The sequence below is a fragment of the Sinohyriopsis cumingii genome, chromosome 5, assembly GCF_028554795.1.
Source record: "Sinohyriopsis cumingii isolate HCF-2022 chromosome 5, ASM2855479v2, whole genome shotgun sequence".
Classification (NCBI taxonomy): Eukaryota; Metazoa; Mollusca; class Bivalvia; order Unionida; family Unionidae; genus Sinohyriopsis; species Sinohyriopsis cumingii.
The window spans coordinates 18,354,334-18,371,773 of NC_142965.1; positions in this window are offsets into that span (position 1 = coordinate 18,354,334).

The window sequence follows — 17,440 nt, forward strand, 5'->3', positions numbered from 1 at the left end:
CATTTCCAATCTTGCTGTATCATTACCATCTTTGTAATATTTTAGCATACCTTATACATATTTATTCTGATTTGTACTTTACCATTCTTATCAACGCTTTACTTTGCCATGTAATAAATGATCCGTTAGATTGTAGTCGTCTCGTTTCTTTTGAGGGTTGACTTTATGTTGCATTTTTTCTTCTTTATTTCTATTCCAATACACCTGTCCCAAATTTCAATTGTGGTATTGAGGATAGACGAATTTTGAATTGACTGATGTAAACTATTTGCCACGATATAGAATACATTTAACTTTTTGTTTAAAATTGCGGTTGTCAGAAGTCGTCTTTCTGTATTATGAGCATTTGTTATGACCATTCGCCAAGGACTGGGGGAAAGAAAAAAAATATTTCTCACGTTTTGAGTTTTCGAAGTCAAGAGATGCTTATGTTTTTCATTCAATCTATGTTTGTTCTGGAGTTGTTGTTTTGGTTTGTCTTTCTTCCAAAATAAGCCGAAATAATTTCACGGAAGAATCAAACTTAAACACATTAGAAGTTAATTTTAAGGCTTGTAAAGAGGAAATAATAGATGTTCCTTCCTCAACGAAACGCAATACGGGTGTTTGTCCTGGAAAAAAATAACTAAACATATTGATTCTTGAAACACCTCAACCATCACATCATTTTTTGAAAGATTTATTCCATTATCCATTTACATAAAGAGTATTTCATTATTTTAAGTCTCCATGAATTCGTCACAAAATGTTTCATAATTTTCTTTCGGAAAACAGTAAATAGACGATCTCATACAGTTTGATACACGCGGAAATAAGATAGGTTCCATTTGAGTCACAGCGTGTTCCAGATTCACTTCATACATCTTAATTTCACATTTAGGATGTTGGCACAAAATATAAATACTGCCGTATTCTAGAATTATTTATGTCGTTTGTGAATTACAAAAAAAACGATTTGATGTTAACAAAAGAGACAATACAATCTGAGCTATAAAAAAGTATTTTCTATCACAAAGGTTCTTTTTTTCCTTTCTACAATATTTGCTTTATTCAGTAGTACATAATCATAGTAAATAACGCATCATCACAGTAATTACTAATAAATTAAAATAAGTAATTTAACATGAATAATAATCTACAAAACTTCCAAAATACTTGGCTCATTGCATTGCAAAATGCAGTCATGTTATTGGTATTTGAGGCGATCTTTATACATTCAAACTCCAATGGGAGAAAGAAAGACACAATTAAAAATGTTCTTTATGATTGTAAAAACATTCAACTCACTCCAAAATAGAAAGAAATAAGTTTATTATATGCTCATCTTTTCTCTCCGTTAAATTTACGTTGTCCGAATCGTGCATTATTATCCGATACTGAACTCGCGTGCAAATACACATATTGCATTCACATGCAAAAAGAAACTACTTTCTATTGTAAACAAACAATGGACGCAGACGCAAGCACTTTTGATTTGTAAACAAATCATGTACACTCGCGTAGTAGGCGCTTTACGTTGTGGTTGTTTAAATTTGTTTCTGAATGAAGTAAAGCAGATGTTTCGTGGACTGCCACATACCAGCTGATTTGGCACATTCCGCCTTAACTTTTGTGATACAATGTTTCGGATTTAGGCTAGCTATACAACAGAAGCAAGAAAGGGTCCTTACAAATAACGTACAAGTCACAAGGCATATATTGTCTTCTTTAGCTGGTGATAAGAATGGCAAAATATATACTTACAGTTTTACATTCTGAATTTCCTCAAAATGTACTTTCTTAGTTCTGCAAATCCGAATTACATGAGCCATGTCATGGGTCCTCAAGCTTGATTACACATTTCGAAATTGTACTGTAATTTCGAATATAAGTGCAATTACATCCTCCACACTGCACTCAAAATGAAATAAGCATTAAATTCCATAGCGTCTTTTTGATAATTGCAATGAAAGACTTCACATTTTTCCCACATTATTATTTCAAACATTCAGTGAAGAAACAGAAACACATTTTCAGATGTCAACACGCTTCTCCCTCGCTTCTTCATTCCCATGTATTTCATGTGGAATTGTCACATATAAATCCAGTCCATACTCACGAAATGTCGTAGAATCGAAAAACAATATCAAAATCTATTCATTCCAGATCAAATGGAAAAGTTGTTGCAATGCACATTCATTTACAATATGACTCGAAAATTTAAATTTTAACTAGACACGCCATTTTCTTTCGAAAGTTATGTCGAGCGCGACTAAGTTCAAATTTATCTGGGCGGAGTTATGTGCGCAGTAATAATGTAGTTGTTGTGTAATGATGACTCTGCGCTTGTGTATTTAGTTTAGAATACGGCATACGTTCAGTTTCTTTGTTTCTTGTAGTGAATTTTTGTTAATATAATTAGGCATTAGGTAGAATAAAAAATGAACATATAATGAAAAGGTTACTGCATTTGTATGGGAAAATATTAACTCGTTTTGTCTAATGGATATACTGTAATCCCAAGGTCGTGTAGTATATCTATTCGAAAAACTAGTTCATATTTTCCCATACAAATGCAGTAATTATAGGTTACTGCATTTGTATGGGAAAATATGAACGAGTTTTGGGATGGAATACTGCACGAACTTGTGAGTGCAGTATATCCTTCCGACAAAAGGAGTTCACATTTTCCCATACAAATGCAGTAACCTTTTTTATTATATGCTCATTTTTTTATTCGCCCTAAGGTTTAATTATATAAACAAAATACACTACAAGAAACAACGTAAATGAATGAATGCCGTATTCCAAACTAAATACACAAGCGCAGATTTGTCATTACACAATGACATCATTATTAATGCGCACATAACTACGCCCAGATAAATTTGAACTTAGTCGACAGCTCGACATAACTTTCGAAAGAAAATGGCGTGTCTAGTTAAAATTGATCTGGAATGAATATATTTTGGTATTTTGTTTCGATTCGACGAAAGTTTATGATTTTGGACTGGATTCATCTGTGCAAATTATACATGAAATACATCGGATTGAAGTGGTGCGGGAGAAGCGTGTTTACGTCTGAAAATGTGTTTCTGTTTCTGTCATTGAATGTTTCAAATCATAATTTTGGAAAAATATGAAGCCTTTCAATTGCAACTATGAAAAAGACGCTATGGAATTTAATGCTTATTTCATTTTGAGTGCAGTAAGGAGGATGCAATTGCACTCATCATCGAAATTACAGCACAATTTCGAAATGTGTAATCCAGATTGAAAACCGATAACATGGCTCATGTAATTCGGATTTGCAGAATTATAAATTCAGGATGTAAAACTGCAAGTATATTTTATTTTGCCATTCTTATCACCAGCTAAAGAAGACAATTGTATGTTATTTGTAAGGACCTTATCTTCCGTCTTTTATATAGTGTAACTAGCCTAAATCCGTAACATTGTATCAACGCTGAATGTGCCAAAACAGTTTTTTTTGCAGTCCACGAAACATGTTTTAGTTCATTCAGAAACAAATTTAAACAACCACAACGTAAAGAGCCTCTTACGCGAGTGTACATGATTTGTGTACGAATCAAAAGTGCTGGCGTCTGCGTCATTGTTTGTTTACAATAGACAGTAGTTCCTTTATGCACGTGAATGCTATATGTGTATTGTCGCGCACGTTCAGTATCGGGGAATATTGAACGATTCTGACAATGTAAAGTTAACGGGGACAAAAATGAGCATATAATAATCTATAATTATTGGCTTTGAATGTGCATTGCACATTGCTAGCATCATATCTTCCTACATTTGCTGCAGAATAACCAATATATTTTCAAGGTTCAACTGTCTGAGTATACTAAATATAAACTATTTAATATGTATTAACTTATCTTTGTAACATTTTTCCTAAGATTTACTAAGTCTTCAGTGAGAATTATAATATTCAGATATCAATTTTCGAGAACTCCATGCTACTCAGTATTTCGAAAATAATTTCTTTATTTTACCTCGTGACAGCGCAAGTATGCATCATTTTTGTCCATATTGAAGAAAGTAGTTTTCTGTTCCTACACGAACATCAAATTTATCACTATTCTTTATTTTCCTTCATTTTTGCGTTGTATTTCTTAAGTGTTAAATTTGTGAGAAAAATATAATTACTTATTATCGCCAAGATGAACAAGAGCCCGTCCACTAAATCTCAATGCGACTTCAGTGACGAATGACGCACTTATATTGGCATCAAAGTCACATGATTGTATGAATACACCATTGCTCTTATACTTTGATTTTCGCGTTGACCACCGCTGGATACAGAATCAGCCGTACAAGGTCCCCATTTAAAATTACAACGATGTTTTGGTATTTTATGTGTAACACCACCAGGTTGAAATATTAATGCGTTCCTGATTTTATTTTATTTTATTTCATTATTTTCAAGCAATTGCGGTACACAAAATATGCAGCACTCACATTTAATTGTATTTCAAGTCAAGGTCAGATCGTACACATTTTTAAAGCTTCTGACAACAGGAAGTGGGTTCATTTTTCCAGAGAGCGGAAATTGTTTTAAAGAAACAAGATAAAGAAATTCACGAACTTGAAAGTTAATATCTTGAGAGGTATTCACTGAAATAGAAACGTTCGAGAAAAGAAACAACGATCTGTATAAACACCTGCCTTCGTGGCAAAACATACTTGTTTATCTTTTCAAGTATACACATTTCGTCAACAATTTAGTATTGTTATTCATGCGCAACGGCAGTGAAGAGACATGGGGACATTTATTCTTCCACGAGTCAAATAATGAAAGAGTCGATACTGGCAACTAGATGTATGTTTTCTTTCTTACATACATGCTGTGGATAATGGAGACAAACAATTCCATACATTATCTTATTTAATATAATGTTTATATCCTTCCCTTGATTCAGTAATTGCTTAAAATGATATGATGACTATGTCACCAATACCAGAGAGCTGGATCAAAGAAACACAGCGAATCATTCCCACTTCAGCACTGTAGTATCTAAAACTTGCTTTATGAAAAGTAGTGTCTGCCCCTGTCAGCTCTGCCTCCATAATAATGTATGTAAAGAGACCGCGAGTTTTGCGTTAATGAATATATTCCATTCATATTCCTTTTACCTAAGGTCAACTAGTTTTTAAATTTAAGTGTTGTTCATATACTTTACCTTGGGAAAAGGTACGCATTGGGATAAGCTGTGTAACGAATAGGCCGTTTTTATTTACTTTTTCCATAAATGTATTCCCATAAAATCCATTTACTTGGTTTTCCTCGTACACCTTGGCTATACAGAGCAATATAAGAAGTGTTGTTCATATACTTTACCTTGGGAAAAGGTACGCATTGGGATAAGCTGTATAATGAATAGGCCGTTTTATTTGCTTTTTCCATAATGGTATTCCCATAAAATCCATTTCCTTGGTTTTCCTCGTACACCTTGGCTATACAGAGCAATATAAGAAGTAAAGTGATGATTACAATTGATTAAAGCTTACATCGGTGCCAGTCAAAGGACGGCAGTCGAGAGTAAATCACCTTCAAAACACTTTTATCAAAGAATGCAGTAGTACCTCCCTGGGGTGTTGTCTCCTATTTTAAAAACATTTTTATGATATGTCTAAAGATAAAATTCTGCAATGATTTTGCTTTTCATTTACATTTTATTTTAAAATAACCATTTCCTACAATTTCAAGCAAAATAAATTACCTAGCAAATTCTAACAAATTGATAGAAAAGCAAGCTTTTTTAATTTAAAAGCACAACATTTATCTTTTCTTGATACATAACACCAACATCTGAGCTGTTGACGCTGCCATACATTATTCAGAACAGTGCATGTTGTTGTACTGAATCAAGCAGTCTTATCAATATTTTTCTTTTAAACCATGTAGTTTGCATGCATCTACCTTTATCATTTCTCTTCTGTCACAGTCTGACTTAATGACAAAAGAGGTTAAACTTACTTCAATCCGTGCACTTGAGCATGACAGTGTTCCAGTGAAAGAAAAATGTTGCATCATTTTCATTCAGAGAATTCTGAGAGAATAACCGTATAAAAGGAGAGGAAGAATAAGGTCGATGAAGAATAATTTAGTGTCATCAGGGTGGGAATGAAGATGAAAATAGTGATGAATCATGATGAAAACGTTTCCAATGCACAAAGCGAGTATATTTGAACTGTGCCAGGAGCAATATTTCATATATGGGAAGATATGAGGGGAAGAAATGTTAGTTTTTTTAGTATGAAACATTCTTTTAATGGTGTATGCCCTGTAAGACATATATCTGACTTATTTTTCATCCAGAAATATTGCATTATACTGGTTATCATCCTGAATTTACGATTACGATAAACAGCCACCAGAGGTAAATATATCATTAGGCGTCGTTGTTGTTTTATCAAATATGTGAACAGAGAAGGTAAAACGTTTATTTATTTTTATTTTTTAAAAAATAACTTTTGATTGACTTTGAATACGAGTAAATGTCACTTGTCTAGCTTGCTCCCATCATCGTGAGTGCAAACACCGTCCTTTTTAGTAGCAAAGGACACTTATGTGATGAATATAAATTTAAGGATGGTAGCACGTGAAATGTTATAGTGATCATTTTCAATTCCTTAATAATTCTTTTTTCTTGCTACTTTTTATATTTATTTATTTACTTTTATTTATTTAATTATTTATTCAATTATTTATTGATTTAGTCATTTTATTTATTGGTTTGATATAGCATTGTCATGTAAACATTAAAGGCAAATATGAAATGGAAAGTAAACTTCAAAGTATGTTTCTTATGCTAGATACGGAGCTTAATCAGAAAACAAGTTATCACACACATTCGCTTTGCTTTCTCGTGATGGCCGGAAAATATTATATGCCACTATAGATATAAACCGTATTCATTTTCAGATTTACAAGGAGAATAAACAAAATACAAAATAATGATAATACAGGTTTTTTGCTACATAATAGGTTAAAAATCTACCAAGGGATAATTCACATATACCATTAAAATATAACTTTGACAAATAAAAAAACTGACTGAACATAAATTCAATTTATAGAGCAGAAAACTACATGAACGACTGTTTTCAGAAAATGTTTATGAAGAAGAGATGCCAAGAAACTCTTCTAAATTTATATCTGCTAAAATCATCACAATCTACAAATATTTGTCATATTTGTGAAAAGACTGTTTAATGAAGAAGCAACTAAAATATAATAAGTCATGATCACCCAACAGGGAAATACAGAGGACCTGCACAACAAGAGTATAATTTAAATTACAAATACTCTCCTACTATAATCATACACAATTGATCTGGGTAAGTTTCCCATCTTATAATTAGGTCTTAGTACAACCTATCCAGATCATGAAGTAGTTGTAATACAAAACAGGGAATCTACAATGGATAGATTTAAAAAGAAAGCCAAGATATTTCGCAAAAAAATCAGATGCTTAGATAGTTGTAGATTTATGAAACAGTCACAGGACGAACTTGCCAACAATGTAAGCAGTGAAAAAATCACGGAATCAATTAAACGTTTAACATGAAACAAACATATTTTGGAAAGAAAAAAAAAAACAATCCATGCGAATACATGAATTCATTGGAAAGTTTCATGGAAACTAATTGACTCCAAAAGGGAATTTTATTCAAACATCGAATCGGGATTAACATAAGGGAGTATGAGTGTGGCAAACATAAAACATTTTAAACTAAATTATCTGGGTGATCGTGATGACTGCTATATAAAGAAATATACTTTAATGTCATGTTATTGGTTTGCACCCGAACTAGCTCATGCTGCTAGTTTGAAAACGAGAAAGGTAGAAGTAGAAGTGCCAACCAATTATGATATATTCCTGCTGATTTAATTTGTAAGTAAAGGAGGAATCGGTGTGATACCAACAGATACGCCAAAACAAATCATGAGTACTGTGTTAATTGTGAGGCTAAATATAGTAAGATTGGACATGGTTATGAATATGATAGGTCGAAGTTAGTGGCATTCATTCTACGACATCGTTTCTTTTTTTGCCATTATGCTAACCGATACCCGTCAAACTTAGCGCCTTGTAAAAATGATGAAAAATCCTGGTGTAATTTTAAAAGTAGATCTAGAAATACAGATATATTTACACGATTATCTTAGAGATTTTTTGTTTAGCACCAGAAAAACGTTAGCATCAGCAACACTAATCCCTAGATAATCTGATTTATTACGAGTACAGAAGAAATTGACCTAAGACTGACAGGTAGAAAACCTTCGGTGCCGAAATTATTGTGCACGCTAAAAACAAAATAATAATATGTTATCTCCTATCCTATATTAATTAGAAGTTGTATATTAACGTGTCTGTTAGCATAACAATATATGGTTTTATTTGCATCATTCATATGGCTAACATTTTATATTGAAATTAACATATCTTTATACAAAAACAACCAATGACTTTGACACAATTTTCTTTAAACTGTTGAATATTTCTGTGTCTGGTAAAAAAGAAGAAATATTTCAGACGTCAAGAGGACACACCATTTGCAATGAGAACAATCATTGAAACAATAGCGTGTACGCTAATTTAAAGAATAAAAAAGCAAATTAAGCAAAATCAGGTTATGATGGGTTTGCACAGTAAGATTTAAGTAGTTGCTAATGACTTCTACTGAAACTTAAATTATGGATCTATTATATGACCATGATCTATGTCCACTACATTTTTGTACCTAGAAAGCCATTTTCGGTTGTAGGTTTTATTTTACACACTTACTAGTAGAAAAAGGCAAAAATAATTTTGAAAAACGTTGCAAAATTCAGCACCAATTAAATATAGTAAAAAATGTGTTTTTTGCACAATTTCTAACAATGCATATAATCTTTCTACTACGTAAGTCGCATTTTTAAATATTTCGCAAAAACTCTATGCGAGTGTAAGAAAGCTCTGATGATTTCTCCAGGTGTCGGGTATGTATGATTTGCCGTTGTTAATGTGATATTAGATTTAAGAACTTGTTCGCTTTAATTCAATTGCTCACTTCGATTCTAGATATAATGAAGGAATTAGTCTTATACTAAATGAGTCTGTTTAATTTTATATTTTGTTTTATTTAAATTTGTTTGGTGTGTGTGGGACCTGGATGGTTTTCTAGATGCTCCTAAGTTATATATAGAACGTATCATTTCTGAAAATAAAGGGTAGTTTAAATCTTGTTGACAGTATTTGATTATAAAAAAGGTGTTAATAACTCTAAATACACCCATAACCAGACGAGCATTCATTCAATTTGTTTCCTTTCAGTTAAGTATTATTTCTACAACGAACTTGCCAAGTCCGTTATATATTCATTAGCTGCAGTTATTGTGTTGGAATCATGGGAACCTGGTATGCTTTGTAGTATTTCTGAGCAGAAAATAATTGAAAATAATAAAAGGAATGCGATAATACAAAAAACTCGACAGAATACGTGAGGCATTATACAATTTTTAAATATATTTTGTTTATACAAATTTGGAATTTTAATCGGCAATCGCTATGTATCAGCGGCTATTGAAACCCTTGAATACTATTGACAATGTTTCCTATATACCATGTTTACATATTACTGGCAATACAAACATAAAAACTAGGTAGGATTATAATAACCTGCACACCGAAAAAATAACCTGCACACCGAAATACTTTAGAAAAAAGAGGACACGAGTAAAATCTTGCATGAAATATATTTTTTTCTATCTTTTCCATCTATGTACTCCAATCGAAATTAAATATTTTATTTTCGTCTTTAACGATTATAACTGAATAACAATTTTGAATTTCTGTGCTAAGAATGAAAGAACATAATATACTGCATTATGTTTTGTGTCTCCTACTTTGCCGGTACATAACATAATCCAGAACCTTAGCATAGCTAATTTTTGTAATAAAAGTTGATCAGTACAACACATAGCAAATCTGCATATATCCAAATTCATATATTAAAGATAATAAAAAGATAGGAACATTACAGAACAAGAGAACCAAGGGAGTCAAATGGAATAGCGTTGGATCCGATGGCCAAGGGTCTAGGGTTCAGTCCCGACCAGCCTGTGTCGGTTGACTTTCCGTATCCTTGGAAATGCATTTAGCTTCTATTTCTTCGACATGATATAGTCAATAATGTTTTAAAGGTGCAGGTAAAACGCACAAAACTATAACTATTCCACTATTATTTAAAGCTCGCCTCACAAAATTTAAGTCCACAGTGTGTTAAGCGCATTCCCCAGTCTGTACTTGGAGATATATCTTGTATTATTATATAATTGTATATTATAATATAAGTACATACTGGACGTGAACAAGATACAACATTTTCACATCATTTTAAGAACAAATAATTTTTAGGTGGTTATTATGATTATAATGTTTATCTGGAACGTATCTATGTAAACAGCACTGTAGACATCCAAGTTCCATTGTACCAAAATTATTTATGTACAATACAAACACGCATGTGCTATATGAATATACAACAATCTGTAAACTATATTCAACACTGTACAAAATATTCAGCGAAAAGTCTCCAGATAACAGCTTCCATTGAAACTCACGAACATTGTAAGCAATCATGTTCCCAAATACCAAATTCCATATTACAGACAACACATATAAGACATAAGTATAACTTAACCTGCATGCAACAGTACAATAGGACCTATGTATTTATCAAATTTGAATAGTCAGCTTGCCAAGCTTGCTGGAAAATTTAGCATGCCTTTGGAGTGTTAAGTTGACCTAAAAATACAGCAACATCATATCTCAACTAAAATAAGAAATGGGATCTAATAATATGTACGATGCTATAAGGAAATCGCATTATAATTTTATAATTGTTTTACACATAAAGAACTTTTGTTTTCTTTTTGTCTTTCGTTGCACCTTTAAACTATATGTTGATATTAACGATATGTTATTTTTGTTGTTACGCGATTAACGCCATCTCTCAACGATGGATAAGCTACAGATGGCGGCCTGTATAACTGGTGGAGGAAGAACCTGAGAAAACCACCGGCCTACGGGAAGCCACTGGCAAGTTTTCTCGCATACCCACGTTGGCCGAGCCTGAGACTCTAACCTACGAGGACAGTTTTGAGATGGCAGCAATAGGTAGAAGCGAGCTCTTTAGGCGACTCGGCCGTCCATGACTCCGATGTTAACGTTATCAGAAAAGATATATTCAAACATATACATGTCTAAACAGTAGCTGTAGATAGAAATGTAGATGAGACCAAAGGAAGGGTTAGGATGCATGTGCAGTTAGGAGAGCAAGACAGACCTGTATGTATGTAGATGACATAAATTGATAGGTACATGAAGGTAGTGAAAATATCTAGATTTGTAAAGGAGAGAGAGAGAGAGAAAAAAATGTTAAGACAAAATACCTGAGCATACAAACCAAGAACAATATCAATGTATCATAAAATGTTTCTTTGTCTATGTTCCACTTAAATTACAATTGCATATTTAAGTATTAATCCATAAAAAGATAAAAGTAAAACCGAATCCCTCCTTGAAATGCTACAATATCAATAAATTCACTCTGCTTTTCTTCTTGAGTTTGTTGTGTCACTCGCATGTCTTTGACACATGTTCATTACACTTATTTGTGGAAATTTCATCAAGTTTTAATTTTCATTAATTATTTATTCATTATTTTGTATTGCTTTATTTGGGGAGGAGGGGCTACACATGCTAGCAGACTAATATCGTCAGCTATATCAACAACAATTAAAGGTATACTTTCTGCAATGATTCATTTATATTTGCAAGTGAATTATTTGAGAACATCTATTTTATACATTTGCTTAATAAGTATTACCTCGCGACTTTGAAATTGGTGTCATCCCTTAAAACGAATCCTTCGTAAGCTGACTTTTGAGAATCATTTGACAACACTTATTTGTATCCATATAATTATTGGCCTAGCAGCAAGTACGTATCGGCCACTGTAATTATCACGTAAGCCAGATAAACACGGGGTATAGGCGTTTTTGTTGCTGTCTTGGCTGTCGCTATGCACGTACCAAAACCACTGACTGCACTGTGCTATAAACAGCACACGTGTTATCGTAATGAGTCTATTTGAACATGCCTGCATGAAAAATTCAGAGCTATGTTGTATATAGAAGTTGAACATAAAACATAACCATTTTAACCATTTTGTACATAGTTGTTATCCATAGTTCGTTAAGAGTAAAATCTTACCTTTGTGGCTGTATCATTACTTTTCACCGACGAAAATGTTGTTTTATAATTATTCACCGTCAAGTCAAAGATACTGTGTAACCAACATTATATGATCTTGATCAACCTCTAAATCGAATAGCTCATTGTCGATATATGGATCACCAAACCATACGAATTTGATAAATTATCAAACTCATTGGTGCCTATATCAACATCGGAGTTTATATCTGACAAGCTGAAGGCTTCATAATCGTATTTATAATGGTCAAACTCAATATATAAAAAACTGGTAAAAGTCCGCGACCTCCATTTTGGATAAGGGACAAACCGACTCGGTTATTTTAAATAGCAGATAAAGATCATATCTTCCATAGTCAATAGTTTCTAATAGGGTGTTTTGCCCGAAGGTAATGATATGAAAACCAGCTCAAAATGGCTATGATTACTGTAGGCGTCAAAACAATCATCTATGCACAGGCGTTCATATGTGCTTACATGCGAATCGGACCGAGTTGTCAAAACATGATTCTGTTGCTCATATCAGAGTAACTATTCACAGCATCATATCTGCAAACTTAAACGCGACACTAACCTTGATATGGACTACAAGATGGAAACTACATACACTTTTGACAGTGTAACATATACAGCAGAAACGATTTAACGATATATCGATGAACAAATAATTGTCATAGCGGTGACATATCGATACAAGACGTGAAGGTTCTATACAAAACGATACTTAGAATATACAAATTACTTTAATCTTCATTGTCATGGATAATTATTAGTCATTTGCCTTTGATTCTTCAAATTGAAAATTCATCAAAGACGGTCGTCGCGGGAACAGGCACTCGATTCTATCACTAAAATATAAAAAATATTGACATCTACTCCCTTTCTACAAGTTAATACAAACTGTTTAACTCGCTTAGTCCGAAATCTGCACTCTCACCGTATTACCTTCCTCATATTTAAGTGAAGACATGACATTGGTAATAAGACATTTATAAAGTATTCATGCAATGCAAAATAAGGGGCGTGGTTTACTAAGATACGTCATGCTTACGATACGGATCTGATTAAAATCACTGACGATTAGTGGGTAGGTTGTCTGTACGCATGTTTGTTATCTTGTCGAGAATAAGAATGGCACGTGAACAAATGGCAGCTGTCTGATCTGTACTCTGCACATTGGAAATACGAAGAAAGCATTGACAAACAAGAAACGGCACTATCCTACCATTGACAATATGTATAAAGATGACTACTTTCAAGTTGATAAATGCATCGATAATTTATCATATGGTAGATTGTTTATCGCAATATGTATCGATACGCGGCATAGGTGTATCGTTTCATCCCTTACATCGTGTGAAATAAGGACGGACAGATGACAGAAAATGTTGGCACTTTATCATAGAAGACACAAAAGCCCAAGAAAGACAATGATGCATGTCCTGTGGCGAAATAGCAGAATAATAAACTTGCAGAAAAGAAAGCATTATGAACTGAAAGCTAGCTCTCTCTCTCTCTCTCTCTCCGATTAGCCCACTGGAAAGTGCATTGCAAACTTGAAATGGTCTGAGCAGAATTTAAGCTTGTCCCGGACATCGGGCAAGTGGATTTGTAAAGCCCTGTGGTTATAGCATAAAGTGTAAACAGGATACAATACATGTTGCGATATATACTAAGTTCCCACATTGCATACGATAGTAGTTAAGTGGGATACTTTAGCGACAATGGGAATTAGCATTAAAAACCACCCTGGGACACTTTGGCGACAATGGGAAATTTAACATTACGAAAACCCCTGGGACACTTTGGCGACAAGGGAAATTAACATGGGGAATATATTTTGGGTCTGTTGAGCGACAAGGGAAATTAACATGGGGGAATATATTTTGGGTCTGTTGAGCGACAAGGGAAATTAACATGGGGAATAAATCTTGGGTCTGTTGAGCGACAAGGGAAAATGGAACAGGGTCGGGACCCTATTTTAATACGTCCCGACCTGATGGTTCTCTATTTTTTTTTTGTGTTTTTGTTTAAAAAATAAAAAAATAAAAAAATGGGGTAGGCAATTGAAAGTCTATCTCTTTTCGAGAGATTGGAGTGGCCCTGAAAAGGGTTTTTGGTTTTCTTCTTCTTCTAACTTCTCCACTTCTTCCACCATCCCCTTATCTTTCCCAAAATTCCTTTCTTCTTCCTCTTCTTCTCCTCCTCTGTTATCCAGTCAGGATGGCCCATCTCTCTAAATTTCTGTTGGATCTTCATCCAGTTGTTATTTAATCTTTAAAACTCTAATTTCTTCTTCTTATTCTCTTCTTCCTTTCTCTCTTTGCTCGATTTTTCTTTTATCTTCATCACTTCTACTTTCATTACCTCTCTAATTAGTTCTTCTGCTTTTATCAACTGGTTACAACCCCACTTTACGTACCACCAGTCAGTCCAATGAAAGCTATTTTCTAGGAAACTCCTGACTTCTATGATATGATCCAATGCTTCCTTTAAAGTACCTACTCTCACGTAAGGTGGGTCAATGAATCCTCTGATTCTTTCTACTTCTTCCTCAATCATTCCCCCTATTTGATCTTTTGCTACTCCAAGACTCTTCACATTGTTCAGGCCACCTTCAAATCTTCCTTCCTTATTCAATCTTTCTACTACATAAGTCCCATCCATGATCCAAAAATAGCTATGTCTCAAATCGTTAAATAATTTTGTCACCTCCATCTTCTTTGTGTATTCCTTAGAATGGTGCGAACGACTAATACTGCGGTTTCTTATAGTGAAAGCGCGGACGTGATGGAAAACATCCCCTAAAACAAAATTTATATTACCTAGATCATAACCAAACAACGCGCGGACGTGAAGGAAAACATCCCCTACTTTTCTCATTTCATATGATCTACTATCCACACACGCAAAGCATTAAAATGAAACCCTAATCTACTATTCACACGAACCAACTTAAGCTCTTACATAACCCAATAATCTACTATCCACACAAACGTACGTGAGCGCTTACACACACACACACACACACACACACACACATAAAAACACACACTCACACAAATAAAAAGAGTCAGTGTTTATATTCACACTACTCTACATACACACATTGGCAAATCGATTACTATTTCTTTTCTAGAGTATTGGTTAGCCCTGAAAAGGGCTGTTTGTTTTTGAACTCCAGTGACACCTGGATAATGATGGCACCTTCCAGGCCTGGCACCACACACACATCTTCTTCCCCAGTCTCTTTTCACTGTTTTTGGGGGGAGAGCAGAGGCGGGATAAGTGGCTTCAGAACCCCAATCTTCTGTCTCTGGGATTCTGAAATTTCCTCTCTCCTTTTTTCCTCTTCTTTGTTTCTTCTCTCCTCCTCTTCTTTGTTTCTTCTCTCCTCCTCTTCTTTGCTTCTTCTCTCCTCCTCTTTCATTCTTCCCTCTTCTACGATGGTCTCTGCAGCCAGCTCATTCACTATACGCCTGGCATATTCCAGGTGTACATGAAGTTCAAGCAGTTTAGCTAGTCTGGTGTTCATTCTGGTGGTGTTGATCAATCAACAAGGGTAGCTAGACTGCCGAACGATTTTTAATTTATACTGAAAGCGCGGACGTGATGGAAAACATCCCCTAAAACAAAATTGATCCTACCTAGATCATAACCAAACAAACGCGCGGACCTAAAAGAAACACTCACTCACTTTTTATACTACCCATCACTATTCTAAAAAATTTTATTAAACAAATAATATACTATCCACATACGCAAAGTAATCCAATCAAACCCCAAAACTATTCTCCCCACACGTCAAACAGCAAAAACAACATGATCATAATCTACTATCCACATCAACGTACGTGAGCACTTACAAACACACAATCATATACACAAACACATACACTCACACTATAAAAAAAGAGTCAGTGTTTATATTCACACTACTCTACCTACACACATTGGCAAATGGATTGCTATTTCTTTTCTAGAGTATTTGGTAGCCCTGAAAAGGGCGGCTTTTTTTGTTTGTTTTTTTTGCTATGGCAATCTTTTAGCTTCTAAGAATGCGATGTCCTCTGACGATAGACTTTCTGACGATATGTCTGCTTCTTCGGAAAGAGAAGAAGAACTCTTTGGTGTCGATACGACAATCGACAAAGCCTCTGTCAGGTTCAGGTTGCTGCTGCTGCTGCTGTTGCTGCTCTCTCTGCTGTTTCTGAAGTCTGTACTTCTCTGTCCATTCTTCTTTCTCCCCGTTCACTTCTTCTCTGAAGAGCTCTTCTATCAGGTCTTCAGTGACTTTTAGCATTCTCACATTCTCTATCTCTTCTGGCTTCGGTATCAAACTGTGTCTGACCCTGTGCAAATTCACGTAGGCTTCGTTTAGCTTAGCTAGTTTGGAGCACATCTTCGTAGGAGGATGAGTCGACAATGGATGGTTAAACTGGAGGCTACCCCGGCTTTAAAGTCAAAGCGCGGACGAGAGGGAAAACATCCCTCCACGGTTTTCGAGCCGGAACGTTCAATGAATGCCATGAGAGGGATAGTAACAAGTCAAAGAGCATGAATCAAGATTTCTATAGTCAAACAAACCACAAAGGCATTTTTATTCAAAACACAACATTTTTTATTCAAAATCACTTAACACTAACAAACAACTCTAACATTTTTAACAATAATCCAACAATGTAACATCAAACATTTTGTTTCAAATGACGAACATTTTTTTTCCAACTCACACATTATTTTGGACAAGGCTGACAACGTTGTGAATGAAATTGTGATTTCCACTGTTGGAAGTCATTAGACCATTGATGAACACTACGTTTCCTAGCTTGAGACAAAAGATAAGCATAATGGTCACAAAACCATTGATCTACTTTCACATCGTTTCTAGAAGAAGAACGAGGATCAAAATGAGTCACTAAATGTTCTAAGGAATATCCCAGACTGCGATGATGCAGAAAATACACACAGTACTGTCCACACACCAAGGAATCTGTGCCTTGTAATTTCACATTATTGAATCGGGTGGTCTGAGCATTTCTTCTCATAAAGGCAATGATATCGTCTTCCAAAGGGGGCAATCCATACGAATCAAAAAATTCCACACATCCTTCTTGAGGAAAGTAGACGGCTACCCAGTGGGTTCCTGGGAGATGACTGTTGTCCGTGTTGATAACATA